At 34.6% G+C, this 12,362-nt stretch overlaps 1 protein-coding gene across 1 annotated transcript in view; it reads right to left on the reverse strand.

Annotated features, from left to right (window-relative positions):
- LOC126979318 (diacylglycerol kinase delta-like) overlaps positions 1-12,362 on the reverse strand; it is a 133,181-nt gene that overhangs the window by 44,817 nt on the left and 76,002 nt on the right. Inside the window, exon 2 of the mRNA XM_050828564.1 lies at positions 1,937-2,017. The gene's annotated coding sequence lies outside the window, so the exon portion shown is untranslated. The remainder of the gene's footprint in view (positions 1-1,936; positions 2,018-12,362) is intronic.

A 12,362-nucleotide genomic window follows, 5' to 3' on the forward strand; every position in this document is an offset into this window, starting at 1 on the left:
AATTACTTATTAGTCTAAGTTAAGGCTAGATCGTAATGCAAGTGGGGCAACATTATAATAACTATATTATTATGTTCCCTAATGGAAATGAAAAAAAGGCTGCTTACAATACATATTTGTTTTTTCTTCGCAAGTCTGTTGAAAAATTTCGAATTTATTTATTTATTTATTCAATGAACAAAATTATCTTAATATATATAATAATAAAGACATACTCGCCAAACCTCTAAGGTTTATGTGCGAGCGGTAAGTTCGCATTACAATAATTGTTTTAATTACTTAAGACTTAATATAACATATAGTAGTATTATTAAAAATAAACATCATAGGTTTTCCGGGTTATTAACTTCTAGATAGTATTTTTTTAGCTTTACTTTGAAATTTTTCTTTTGCAGATATATATCTATTAGATCATTAGGTAATGTATTTAATATCCTAGGTAATACATAGTTACAGGTTCTTTTACCATATACATTGTTATATTTAGGTAGACAAAACTTATTTAGGTAGGCTAGTTTCCTCATATTTTGTTTTCTTTTATATTTCTTAACATTACAATATGAATGAAACTCGTGAGCAACTTGTCCACTGACACTCGGCTAATTTGCTTTTATGAGTATTGATTAAATGCCATATGAGTTTCATGCAACTTCTTATTAAATTTCGACAAAACACAAAAAAATATTTTTTGGCATAAAGTCTATTTTATTACCTAAAGGAATAAACAAGTTTTGTGTTGATTCAGTTGAAAAGTAGTTATAGGAGTCAGGGGTTCAGCCAAATCGAAATAAATTTGGTGGTATTTTTTTTTTCCAAAAATCAAAAAGCTGACACAAGTCAAGGACACTTATTCAACCGATGCCGTTACTGGCAGCCTCAATCAAAGAGAATATAACTACGTTCTAAGTAAATATCAACTACAACGCTCGTTGCTCGCGTCGCTTACAGTAGTAAATAACTAAGATCTGTAAGGTCAATGATTGATAGTAAATTAAAAAAGATAACTAAATAAATACCGATTTCAAAGATGTAGTATTTGAAAGAAAAAAAGGAAAATAAATAATCTTGCCAATAGTTTATATCGGATTTTTTTGTGTAAAAGTTTTAATTGAAGAAGTTTTCATTTATAACAAAAGTCAGAGTGAAACATTCGAATATTTGGACTGCTGTTACAACGGGGAATATTGGCAGCGGTGATGACTCTCCATCAAGTGACAATCAGAGGGGTGAGTCGAGACAGGTAGTACCAACGTAACTAGCCATTTACCACATTCAATATTCAGAAAGTGACAACCCTAGCAGAATTGCCTACTCTGCCCTCTACTGGACGCCCCGACGACGGGGAGACTAAGGACCGCGCATATTTTGTGTTTATTGATAATAATATCAAAATAAATGTAGAAGGGGTTGGTAATTTAAACGCACTTAAAATTGAAATACCTGTATTTTACAGTTTCCACTTATAATTATTATTATATTAAATACAATTTGGGCAGCGTTACCACTTAGAATTCACAATATGTAATGTCCACTCGAACTTAGAGCTCTGGCTTATGTAGGACACGACCGTCTACCGTGATGATGCTACCACTACAGCAGTGCCAACTAACCAACACGAATTAAGTTAACTAAAGATCTGAAGTTCTAATTATATTAAATAGTATTTAAATATTAACAGTAGTTAAATAAATATAAGCATTAATTGGGATATCTTATGACAGTTCATGACGTTGGTAGCGCTTGTTAACACATCAAGCTGACACAAATGACCCATGAAGTTGAAAAAATCTAAACACATAAATAACAAAATCTATTAAAATTTGGTCCTAACAAGTAAAAATTTATAATTGGTTTATATGTTTCTAAACGGCCCTACTCACCCCATTTTACTCAGTATTTCATAATAAGGCTGACATATGAAAACGTACAGACTTACTTGGAAGCTATGGTTAGCGTTGCTGATGCTGCACTCTGCAAAGGTCGCGTCCTCCAGCTCAAACTCGTCCCACAGTTGACTCTGAAGCAAACAAGATGAGATTAGAATCATTGAGGGCAAAATTAAATTGCCTCTCTATATATTCTATACTAGCTAATGCCCGCATTCATCCACGTAGATAAAGGGTTTTAAAAAATTATACAAAAAAAAATTATTGAAGATTATCTCATGTCCACTTCTAGTTCCATTTCCCGTTTTCGCTCCCGTTCCCAACACATTATATTAATCTTATTTCGAGGGAGATTGCTACAGCAATCTAAACCAACTTTTGGTATTGTAGCTCATCGACGTGGCTTTCAGTTTTTCATAAATCCCGCGAAACCATAGATTTTTCCGGGATAAAATGTAGCCTATGTCCTTTACCAAGCTCTAGTCTATCGCTGTACCAAATTTCATCAATATCGGTTCAGTAGCTCTGGCGTAAAAGCGTAACAAAACAACTTACATTCAAATTTATAATATTACTAGGGATCTATATAATGTTATGTATATGCACATTAGTGAATTTTCTAGAACGTGTCATAACCATAATGTTAACATCAGGAATACACACATAGTCCAGTCATTTTAAAACCCGAATCTGCGGAAATATTCTAATGAACTTTCTCAGCGCTGTATTCCGAAAACGTTTAATTTTGAAAACTCTACACGAGGCATCCTCAGGACATGTTGAGTCGCCAAAATCTGGCACGAGACTGATTTTGGCGACTCAAGCAAGAGGCGAAACACATGTCGAATTGTTTAAAGACAAATATTGGCGGAATTAACACTAAAGAAAACTCAAATCATTTGGATGATTATGGATTTCCGCAAAGTAACGCCTACTTCAATAAATTTGACAAAAAATGCAAATTTCCAGAAAAAGACATTTTTTGTAGATAACTTCACGACACACAATGTTTATAATGACCTCTATTGACCTGTGAACTATAACTATGTTAGCTTTTAAGATTCTTTCTGTAAATGATTAATAGTATAAATAAATAATAAATAAGGGTGTATACAAAAATTCAAATCACTAGGAATTTTTCCGAGTATAAAACCTAAAATGACTGATTACTAGTAGGCTATGTCGAATTAGTAAGACTTACTAAAGTCTTTCGTGGGGCGATGTATATAAATTTGTCTGTATTGGAATTTCATAAAAAAAAGAAAAACCCGTTGAGTTTCTTGCGTCCGTTCATCTCAGGTCTGAGGCAATAATTCCCGAAAGGGTGGTATTTTTGACTGTCAATAAGTGATTCCATATCCTATTTTGAATAAAAATATTTGAATTTTAAATACGAGTTTAGCTTCTGTGACTTACTAAATGGAGGAAAAACAACTAGTCAAGAACCAATCTTGACTGGTTGCATTATTATCTTCTGTATCTGTTTCTTTCAATCTTTCTGTTCTGCTCTACTATAGAAAGCCCTCTTTTATATTTAAAAAAAAATATTTTTAAAACCCTCTTTTATTATTATTTTTTATAACAATAAGGAACTAGACGAGCAGGACGTTCAGCTGATGGTAATTGATACGCCCTGTCCATTTCAATGCAGTGCCGCTAAGGATTCTTGAAAAATCTAAAAATTCGGAGCGGCACCACAATTGCGCTCGTCACCTTGAGACATAAGATGTTAAGTCTCATTTGCCTAGTAATTTCACTAGCTTCGGCGCCCTTCAGAGCAAAACACAATAATTATTTTAATAGCGAAACAAAAAAACACATTACTGCTTCACAGCAGAAATAGGCGCCGTTGTTGTACCAATAATCTAGCTGGCATCCTGTGCAAAGGAGCCACCCACTGGTAATATTTCATTATAAAATTTAATACCTACGAAAGAGTCCTTAACCCTAGCTAACCAATTATATGTTCAATATATTCTATATTCTTGAATCGAATGAATTGAAATCACAATTTATCTTAAATTCAGTTATGTTATTTCGAACATACATTTTAGTCAATATATTTTTTATTCTTTATACTGTCATTGTTCTATCAAACTTAGATGATATGTATACGATAAATTAAACCGGCAATAAAATCTTATTATTCCAACACTAAAGAACTGGTTCCCAGAATAATAAAGCATAGAACGAATGAAATTAAACGTAAAATGAATGACAACATAAATATCGAGGGCTATCCGGAGCCCCCGCGGCCGACGTCCGAACAATGGAGAAAAGACCATCTCGAACCTTTAGTAAAACAGATCGCGTTGTGAAAATAAAAGGGATATTCTGCTATTTTTCTTGTGAAGTTATGCGAAAAAATATTATCGGGTTTTTCAAGATCTTAAAAATACAAATTGTTCATTTTCTTTACCAAGTATGAACATAAATCAATATTTCTGATTGGAGCCTCCTTTTAAGGACTATTGCGCCTGTGTTAGAAGACGCGGAGTCTCTTACACAGTTTATTAATATAATATTATTTACAGACAGCCATAAGTATATTTTAATTAATTAGAAGTATGTGTACTAGAAAATAAAATGTATATATGTTCGATATGTATTCACAATTCAAAGATTATTTAAAATTTGAAATAAAAAAGAGTTTTACGTAGTTTTTTTTATATAACTAAAAGATAATGTTTTACGAACAAACATGGGTTTGTGAACCTTCAAGAATAATTGAAATATTTCTATATTTTTTAAGTAAAATCTTCTTTACAAACAGAATAGTTGTGGTGAAAGCTATGGCGAACGACCACTGTCATATATTTCATTTCTTCTTTAAGATTATTTAGAATAGTTTTTATGTCGTCTTTCAGTCGACCCTAAACCTGCATTTTTGTATATCCATCTTAATTCCCCAATAAATATAGTATAGAAGACAAATATTTATACACACACTAGTTAAAAAATACCAATGAGTCATACATGATAATATATCATTATGAGTAGATTAGATCAGAGAAAAAGAGATCAAAAATACGCCTCTGCTGATACCATTGTATTTAATATAGCAACATTACAAATATTATATTTTTTTTATTTAAGTTATACATTAATAATATATATAGTAGTAATAGTTATACATAATATAACATTCAACAGTCATGATACTAGAATTACTTCATGTAGCATTATTGTAGCTATTGTAGAGCCAAATAGACGCTACACACGTAGCTAACTCCGTAGTACGTAGCGAAAAAGATTCGGATATGTCGTTTGAAGGCGGTAGTAAACACCACCACCCAGCAAAGTAAAAATGCGCCACTGTCGAATAGAATGAGGCTGATTAGTGCCATGCACTATTTGCGGTCTTCAGATTTGTATTTGGCCCGTTGGAATTGTGTCCTGTGACAGTCCCATGTATGCGAAAAAACTTCTTTCGTCAGATTGATTTTAGACAGACATGCATAGCGCTTGGCTATTGGACCAGTCAATTCTTCGTCAATTTTAGGGTTCTATACCGGAAGAGTAACCAACGGGTAAACTATTGCCAGGCAAATGTCAATGTGCACTTCAGGTAGAAAACAAAGCGGAATTCTCCGGGTAGATAAGTCTTCTATTCCAGTCATAAGTACAAATTTACTTTTGTTGTTTATTTAATCAGAGTAAAAGTCATCTCAATCATGTTAAAGCATGAAAAAGTTTTAGTAAACCAAACAAATATAGACGTAACACTTGGATAATTAGGAAAAGCATGTACGTAATTCTCTTTTGTGTAGTTTTGTGTGGTGGAAGGTAGTATTGAATTTGTTAGATTAGTCCTCGAACCTACAGCCACTAGTAAATAGCTTAGCAACGTGGGAATGGCGCCTGCTGTCTTACGCCTCAGTTCTGATAGGTACCCAATCAGAACAAGTAGACCGAAGTGTGCGTAAACTAATTCATCAATGTATTATTAGTCCACCGCAGTTACGTAGCGGGCGTCTAAAGTCACTATTGCTATAGAAGGTAAGTTAATGAATCTTTATTCTCAGCTATTCCTAAGACTCTGCTGTCGTGTACAAAAGCATTTAAAAAGTATATTGTTGTATCTCGTATGATAGTACAGAATTTATCGTGCCATGGTCCCACTTGCGAGAGTTTCACATCACTTCCTTCCATCTCGCTTGGTTGGCTGCTCCTTTCAAGGCAGTCGTCACTTTAAAGCAAAATATCCGGACGACCGAGCCTTGCTCGTATTTTTAAGAATGTACAAAACTTGAATGAAAAAAACTGAACTCGAACCGAGGTCTTCTGCTTTCCGGATCACCCAATGTCGCATCTGAGCTATTATAGTCTTGTATATAGTGGCGAAATTAACCTTTGTATTCTAATGTTATTGTAGTTAATTTTCATTAAAACACTGGTAAAACTATATTTTTTTTAATTGAGACCTTCGATCGATTTTTGCTCCCGAAACTACCTGTATACTAAATTTTATGAAAATATTTGGAGCCGTTTCCAAGATTCAGATTATTTACATATATACAAATTGTTCGTTTAAAGATATAAGACAGGTGTCCTAACTTGGTCACACTTTCTGAGCCGCAGTGAATACCCTAAGGTCTCTCACCTTCGACATTATAATCCGATTATCTGGTTATGTTAATCGTAGCAGGCAAGTTAATGTTTATCTTCATATCCGTTAATCTCGTCGTATCTAAGCCTGAAAAACGATATATGATTTCAGAAATATTTTAAGAGACATTATATTTTTCATTACAGTTACTAAAATAAAATCCGATTTTATTCAAATTCATGATTCCAGAATTTCTGTAGTGCACGACATTACACGTTGACGGGTGGAGATAAGAGGAGTATAATACACAGAGCCAGGCGTAATGTATAGTGTGTATGTGTATGTATAGTGTATGTAATATATATATATGTATAAATATTTCATTATTACTATTACTAACTCCATCTGTATCAACAACACAAGAAAATGTGAAAAAGTGATGCTAACTGCAAATCCGTGTCGTTCTGACCAGAAGCACTCTGCTTTGTGGATAATAAAAATCTGTGCATGAAATTATATTAAAAAAGAACAACAAATCCTTCACTCTCAAAAGATCCAATTGGAGCAAGCCATTGAGAAATGTGACTTAAAAGTAGAAACAACTGCGAAAAACTGCGCTGAAATTTTCTGCTGAAATAAAGAAAATACAATTACCTATTGTAATAATAACACTTGACTCCTTATGTTTTGAAAAAATGGCAGTGAAAGTGCCATCTGGTACGTGTGCACGGTCTTTTTTCGTAGACAAATTAGAGCGTGGAAAATATGATTTAAAAAGTGTTCACAATAGAAACAACTCCGGTCTTATAATAAATTGAATGAATAATTTATAAAAATAATGTTTTACTATTAGTCTCGATACAGTATATTAACATAAAACTGTTTTGAAGTTATCTAATATGATAATGGATAAATTTTATTATATGTATAGATACGTAATTTATATTATAAAGGGAACATACCACACGAGAACTCTAATGACACATGGCATTTCGAGCACTATAATGATCGCTTTCATTAAGGAGAGAAGCCTCCCGCCACACGCAATACTCTGAGGAAATTTGCCTTTGCCCTGTTTCGTAATAAAATAAGGCACGCGATGTCAGCCATCGCCAGTAAATGACAACAAGTTTGGTACAAGTCATAAACTTTAGTAACTACGTCAATTGAAACAAATAGTAAACCCTTATGTTGGTTTCGCCGTTGCCTTATTATGCATCACATCACTTTTGTATTTACACCAAAAAGGATATGCAAAGTTAAAAACCTACCTTTTTTTAAAAAACCTTACATACCTTAATTTGTTCCTAAATTATAAAGGTTAGAGACTGTTATTTCCAATACTGTAGCAAGTACGATTAAATACAGAAATAAAACGTTGTAAAGTAAACGAATGGACATTGAAGCTATCAAGATGTGTGGGGTCTGTATAGTCAGCATAATCAGAACGTGTCTCGCTTTAGTTTCCCTTCCCGCACCCCAATGGCCATATTATCAGATTGCTTATCAATCTCTTAGCAATATACATAATGACCAGATATTGTGATAAAAACAATGAAGTTTAGATACTCATTAGTCACTTGGCCCGACGCAGGTGTTCATTATTCATAATGCCCGGGCATTATAAGCAATGCCCCATCATTTATCACTTCGTCCACAACATATATTATGTTATTTATAGGTGGATCGGAAAATTTTCCTTTTAAGCACATTGTGTAAAATTACCTAGAGAAGGAGTATACAAAGTTAAAGTTAGTACCATTCAAACATTATATATTTTTTACCAATGTAAGACAGGGGTCATATTAATGTTATAACTTATTTTTTATAAATAATGGTCGAATTATGACTACCTCCAGCTCTTTTGATTGCACTACGAGAAAACATGTTTAAAATTATGATGAAATCTTCTGGTTCAAAAACGCGATCTCTTGTAACTTGTCCCAAACGGTTACGCATCTGAGCACGCAACAAGGATAAAATAGTACGCCACAATGCCAAGGCTACTACACAACCTTGGGCCAACTGCTCAGGCATACAAACTACTATTTGTAAAGTTACAAACGTGCTTTGAATAGATATTCAAAGTTTTCACCCTTATCAGAGATGAATGCTGATGTTCAATCAAATCAAATCAAAATAACTTTATTCATATAGGTCACGGAAATGACACTTACAAATGTCAAAAAAATATTTTCTTATTGAAACTACCGCTACTTCGTAAAGGGTTGAGCTAATGAGAAGAAGTAGCAAGAAACTCATTGCCACTATTTTATATCAAGATTCACATTTCCATCGATAAATCAAACGTCAAATAGTCAATGCCTTACACGAGTAAGTCAAAAAAGTAAATGTAAATTAATACAAAAGTTATTGAGTACAGTAGCTGCATCATCCACATACACCGTAAATAAATAAAGAGTCTAGAATCACACAGCATATTAAGTGTTATCAAAGGATTGAACTTTCTGAACGTTACGCAGTTCAAGTTTCTAAAGCCCTCTGGATTTCAGTTTGAAATTGTCTAATATAATATAATGCTATAATTACACGAAATCTGAATAATCTGTGATTCCAATGGTGTTGCTCTCTGCTCCGAGACACGCAGTTGACCAAGTGTAAACGCTCTGTTTCTTTAGTTAGACCTTTTTATATAGAAGAAAACACATAAACACTATACTACACTGGCCTTCAAAAGTAAGTATCACACTTTTAAAATTGGGATAACGTTTTAAGTTCACAAGATATACTTTCGAAATAAAAAGGACTCCAAAGAGAATTTAATTTTGTACATAAAAACTTTATAGTCGGTAACCTTCTTTTAAGAATTGGCTGAAAAAAAAACTTCAAAAACAAAACCATTCCTTTTTCAAAGTGGACATTTCCGAATTATAATATTACAATTTTTCTTTCTGTTTTAAATTTTTTTCAAGATCGATGAGCCTTGTTTTAAAATTTTATGCTAAAAAGCACATAACATTTATTTATCATGCCTCTTTCAGTTGAAGAATGTGCTACGATCATGGCTTTTCTGGAACTAGGCATCAGTATGCGTCGCACTGCAAGAATGGTGGGTGTGACGGTACGAACGGCCCAGAAGGTAAAGCGAAGGTACGAAGAGACTGGACACCATCTGAGGAAACCTTGTAATGGCAGACCCAGGTGTACCAGTGCCCGAGAAGATCGTTATATTATTTCCACTGTGTTAAGAAATCGCCACCAAAATGCAGTTGAAGTCCAGCAACAGCTACTTCAGACCCGGAGGGACTACATTAGTGACAGTACAATGAGAAGAAGACTTGTTGAAGCAAATTTTAAAACCCGAAGACCAGCGAGTGGCCCAAAACTCGAGACACAGCATCGAGTAGCGAGACTGCGATACGCCCGTGAACACATGCAGTGGGATGAAGAAGAATAGTCAAGAATTTTGTTTGCAGATGAGTCTCGATTCTCCTTTTACACTTCTGATGGAAGGCGAAGTGTTTACAGGCGACCTGGCGAGCGATACCTTCAAGGCTGCATCTCAGAAAGAGTCCAATACGGTGGAGGCAGTGTACATGTATGGGCTGGCATATCTTCAGAAGGTCGCACAGAGCTAGTAGCCATAGAAAATGGCACCCTCACTGGGCAAAGATATGCTCAAGAGATTCTCAATGAGTATGCAGGGCCGTATTTAGCAAATATGGGTGATGGATCGATGCTGATGCATGATAATGCCCGGCCACTCACGGCTCATATCGTACAAGAGTATATTCAGGAGGTCGGTATCAGCGTGATGGCTTGGCCATCAAGAAGTCCTGATCTCAACCCAATTGAAAACGCCTGGGATGAGCTTGGCAGACCACCACCTACTACCCTCAGGGCACTAAAGCAGGCCCTGGTAGAAGAATGGGAGAATATTCCCCAACATCGGCTCCGAAACCTAGTGTTCAGTATGCCAAACTGGCTCGAAGCTGTAATCAGAGCTCGAGGAGGCAATACCAGTTATTAAAAAAATAAATAACATTTAATACATTTTAGTTGAATTTTTTTACACTAAACTAAATATGTCTATTTTCATTGTTTTATCTTTTTTAAGTTAAAAATGTTACTAATGTATAATTTTAGTTTCTAAGAATTAAAGTCTATAAAATTTGCAACAAAACGTTTTTAATTATAAATCTCTACCTTCTATAGTTAAGAAAAAAAATTAATTTGAAAAATGTGATACTTACTTTTGCAGGCCAGTGTATATACTAAACAGCGTCTTTCAAGTACTTAATAATATTCCGCCACCGACTGAGGTTTTATTTAACTTCGAGTGCTGATTCACGAACTTAATCTTAGATCTTTGGAACGAACTTAGACTTATGTAGCGAGTTAAGTCAAAGCCTTTACTTATAAAGATCGCTTTGACTGCGAGCTAAGCCTATGCTTAAGTCGACCATAACGACGACTTAAGCCGAGCAAAAAGGAGATCAAAAATTCTTGCGTCATCACAACTATTGTTATCACAATCGGTGTAGTTAGTTGTTGTTAGATAGGTGTCATCTACGTGTGTGTACAATTCTGCTGTCACCCATAGCTGTGACGCATCTAATAATGAGTCCCGTTTCTGTCCGCATATCGTATAAATCATTCATCGATTCTAACTTATCGAATTTATTTCTAAAACAATGAAAATCTTGATTTAAAAGAGTGGCAATGAGTTTCTTGCTACTTCTTCTCATTAGCTCAAGCCTTTACGAAGTAGCAGTAGATTCAATAAGAAAAAAAAATTGACATGCATAAGTGTAATTTCCTTGACCTACATGAATAAAGTTATTTTGATTTGATAGTTTAATATACAGGATGTAAGGCGATAATTCCGTAACTGATATCGAAAGTACGTTCATTACCTAATCAGTAAAATGACATAAATTAGTTTTAAAAAATGAAACGAGAAGTATCCAAAATTTTGATTTTGAATATTTTTGAATATATTATGTATAAGATAGCTGTATACCTATTGTGTCAAACCGTAAATAATTTATACGTCTAGATAGAGCCTCTTGCTGTTAGATATATTAATTGAGAGAAAAACGGTTATAGCTAGAGGGAATTCAGGCCTTAAAGAGCGTCATTCTTTTTTTTTTTAATGATAAAGAAGGACGAGACCAGCTGGACGTTCAGCTGATGGTAATTGATACGTATTACAATGCAGTGCCGCTCAGGATTCTTGAAAATCCCACAAATTCCGAACGGCACTACAATTGCGCTCGTCACCTTGAGATGTAAGATATTGAGTCTCATTTTCCCAGTAATTTCACTAGCCATGGCGCCCTTCAGACCGAAACACAGCATTGTTCACACATTACTGCTTCACGGCAGAAATAGGCGCTGTTGTGGTATCCGTAATCTGGCTGGCATCCTCTGTAAAGGAGCCTCCCGCTGGTGAAATGGTGCGATGGCAGACTGATATATTTTTACTTCTGTTTACTAAAAAGGGATAGCCTGTACATTATTAACAGATAACAAGCCGTTGGATTTGAATTCAAATCATTAATATTCAACGTACTAATTAGTGCCTAGAGTTTGGAAGTCCTAACGCATAATAGATTGAAGCAGAGATTAACAAGTCGAGTTTCTAACTTGTTATTTGGCACGCCCTCCGTGACTGTGGCCGTTTCGGATTACTTTAAAACTTTTACTCCGTAGCAACAGGTTGGCTGAAATAATTTACCGAATTTTACTTGATGTAACAAGAGGCTTACAGTGGCTTGCGTATTTTCTATTCCCTTAGTCAGAATTGCCTTACGGGCGTTCCCAATATTCAGTCTATATCTGGTTGTGGCCTACTTGAGATAAAAATCGAAACTATCTTTGACTTTTCTGTCCCAATAAACTTATAGACGGTAACTCACCTAATCCGTACACGCTGCCTGTCGATGGGAGGACGTATCGCGTAC

Source organism: Leptidea sinapis, chromosome 3 (genome assembly GCF_905404315.1).
Source record: "Leptidea sinapis chromosome 3, ilLepSina1.1, whole genome shotgun sequence".
NCBI lineage: Eukaryota > Metazoa > Arthropoda > Insecta > Lepidoptera > Pieridae > Leptidea > Leptidea sinapis.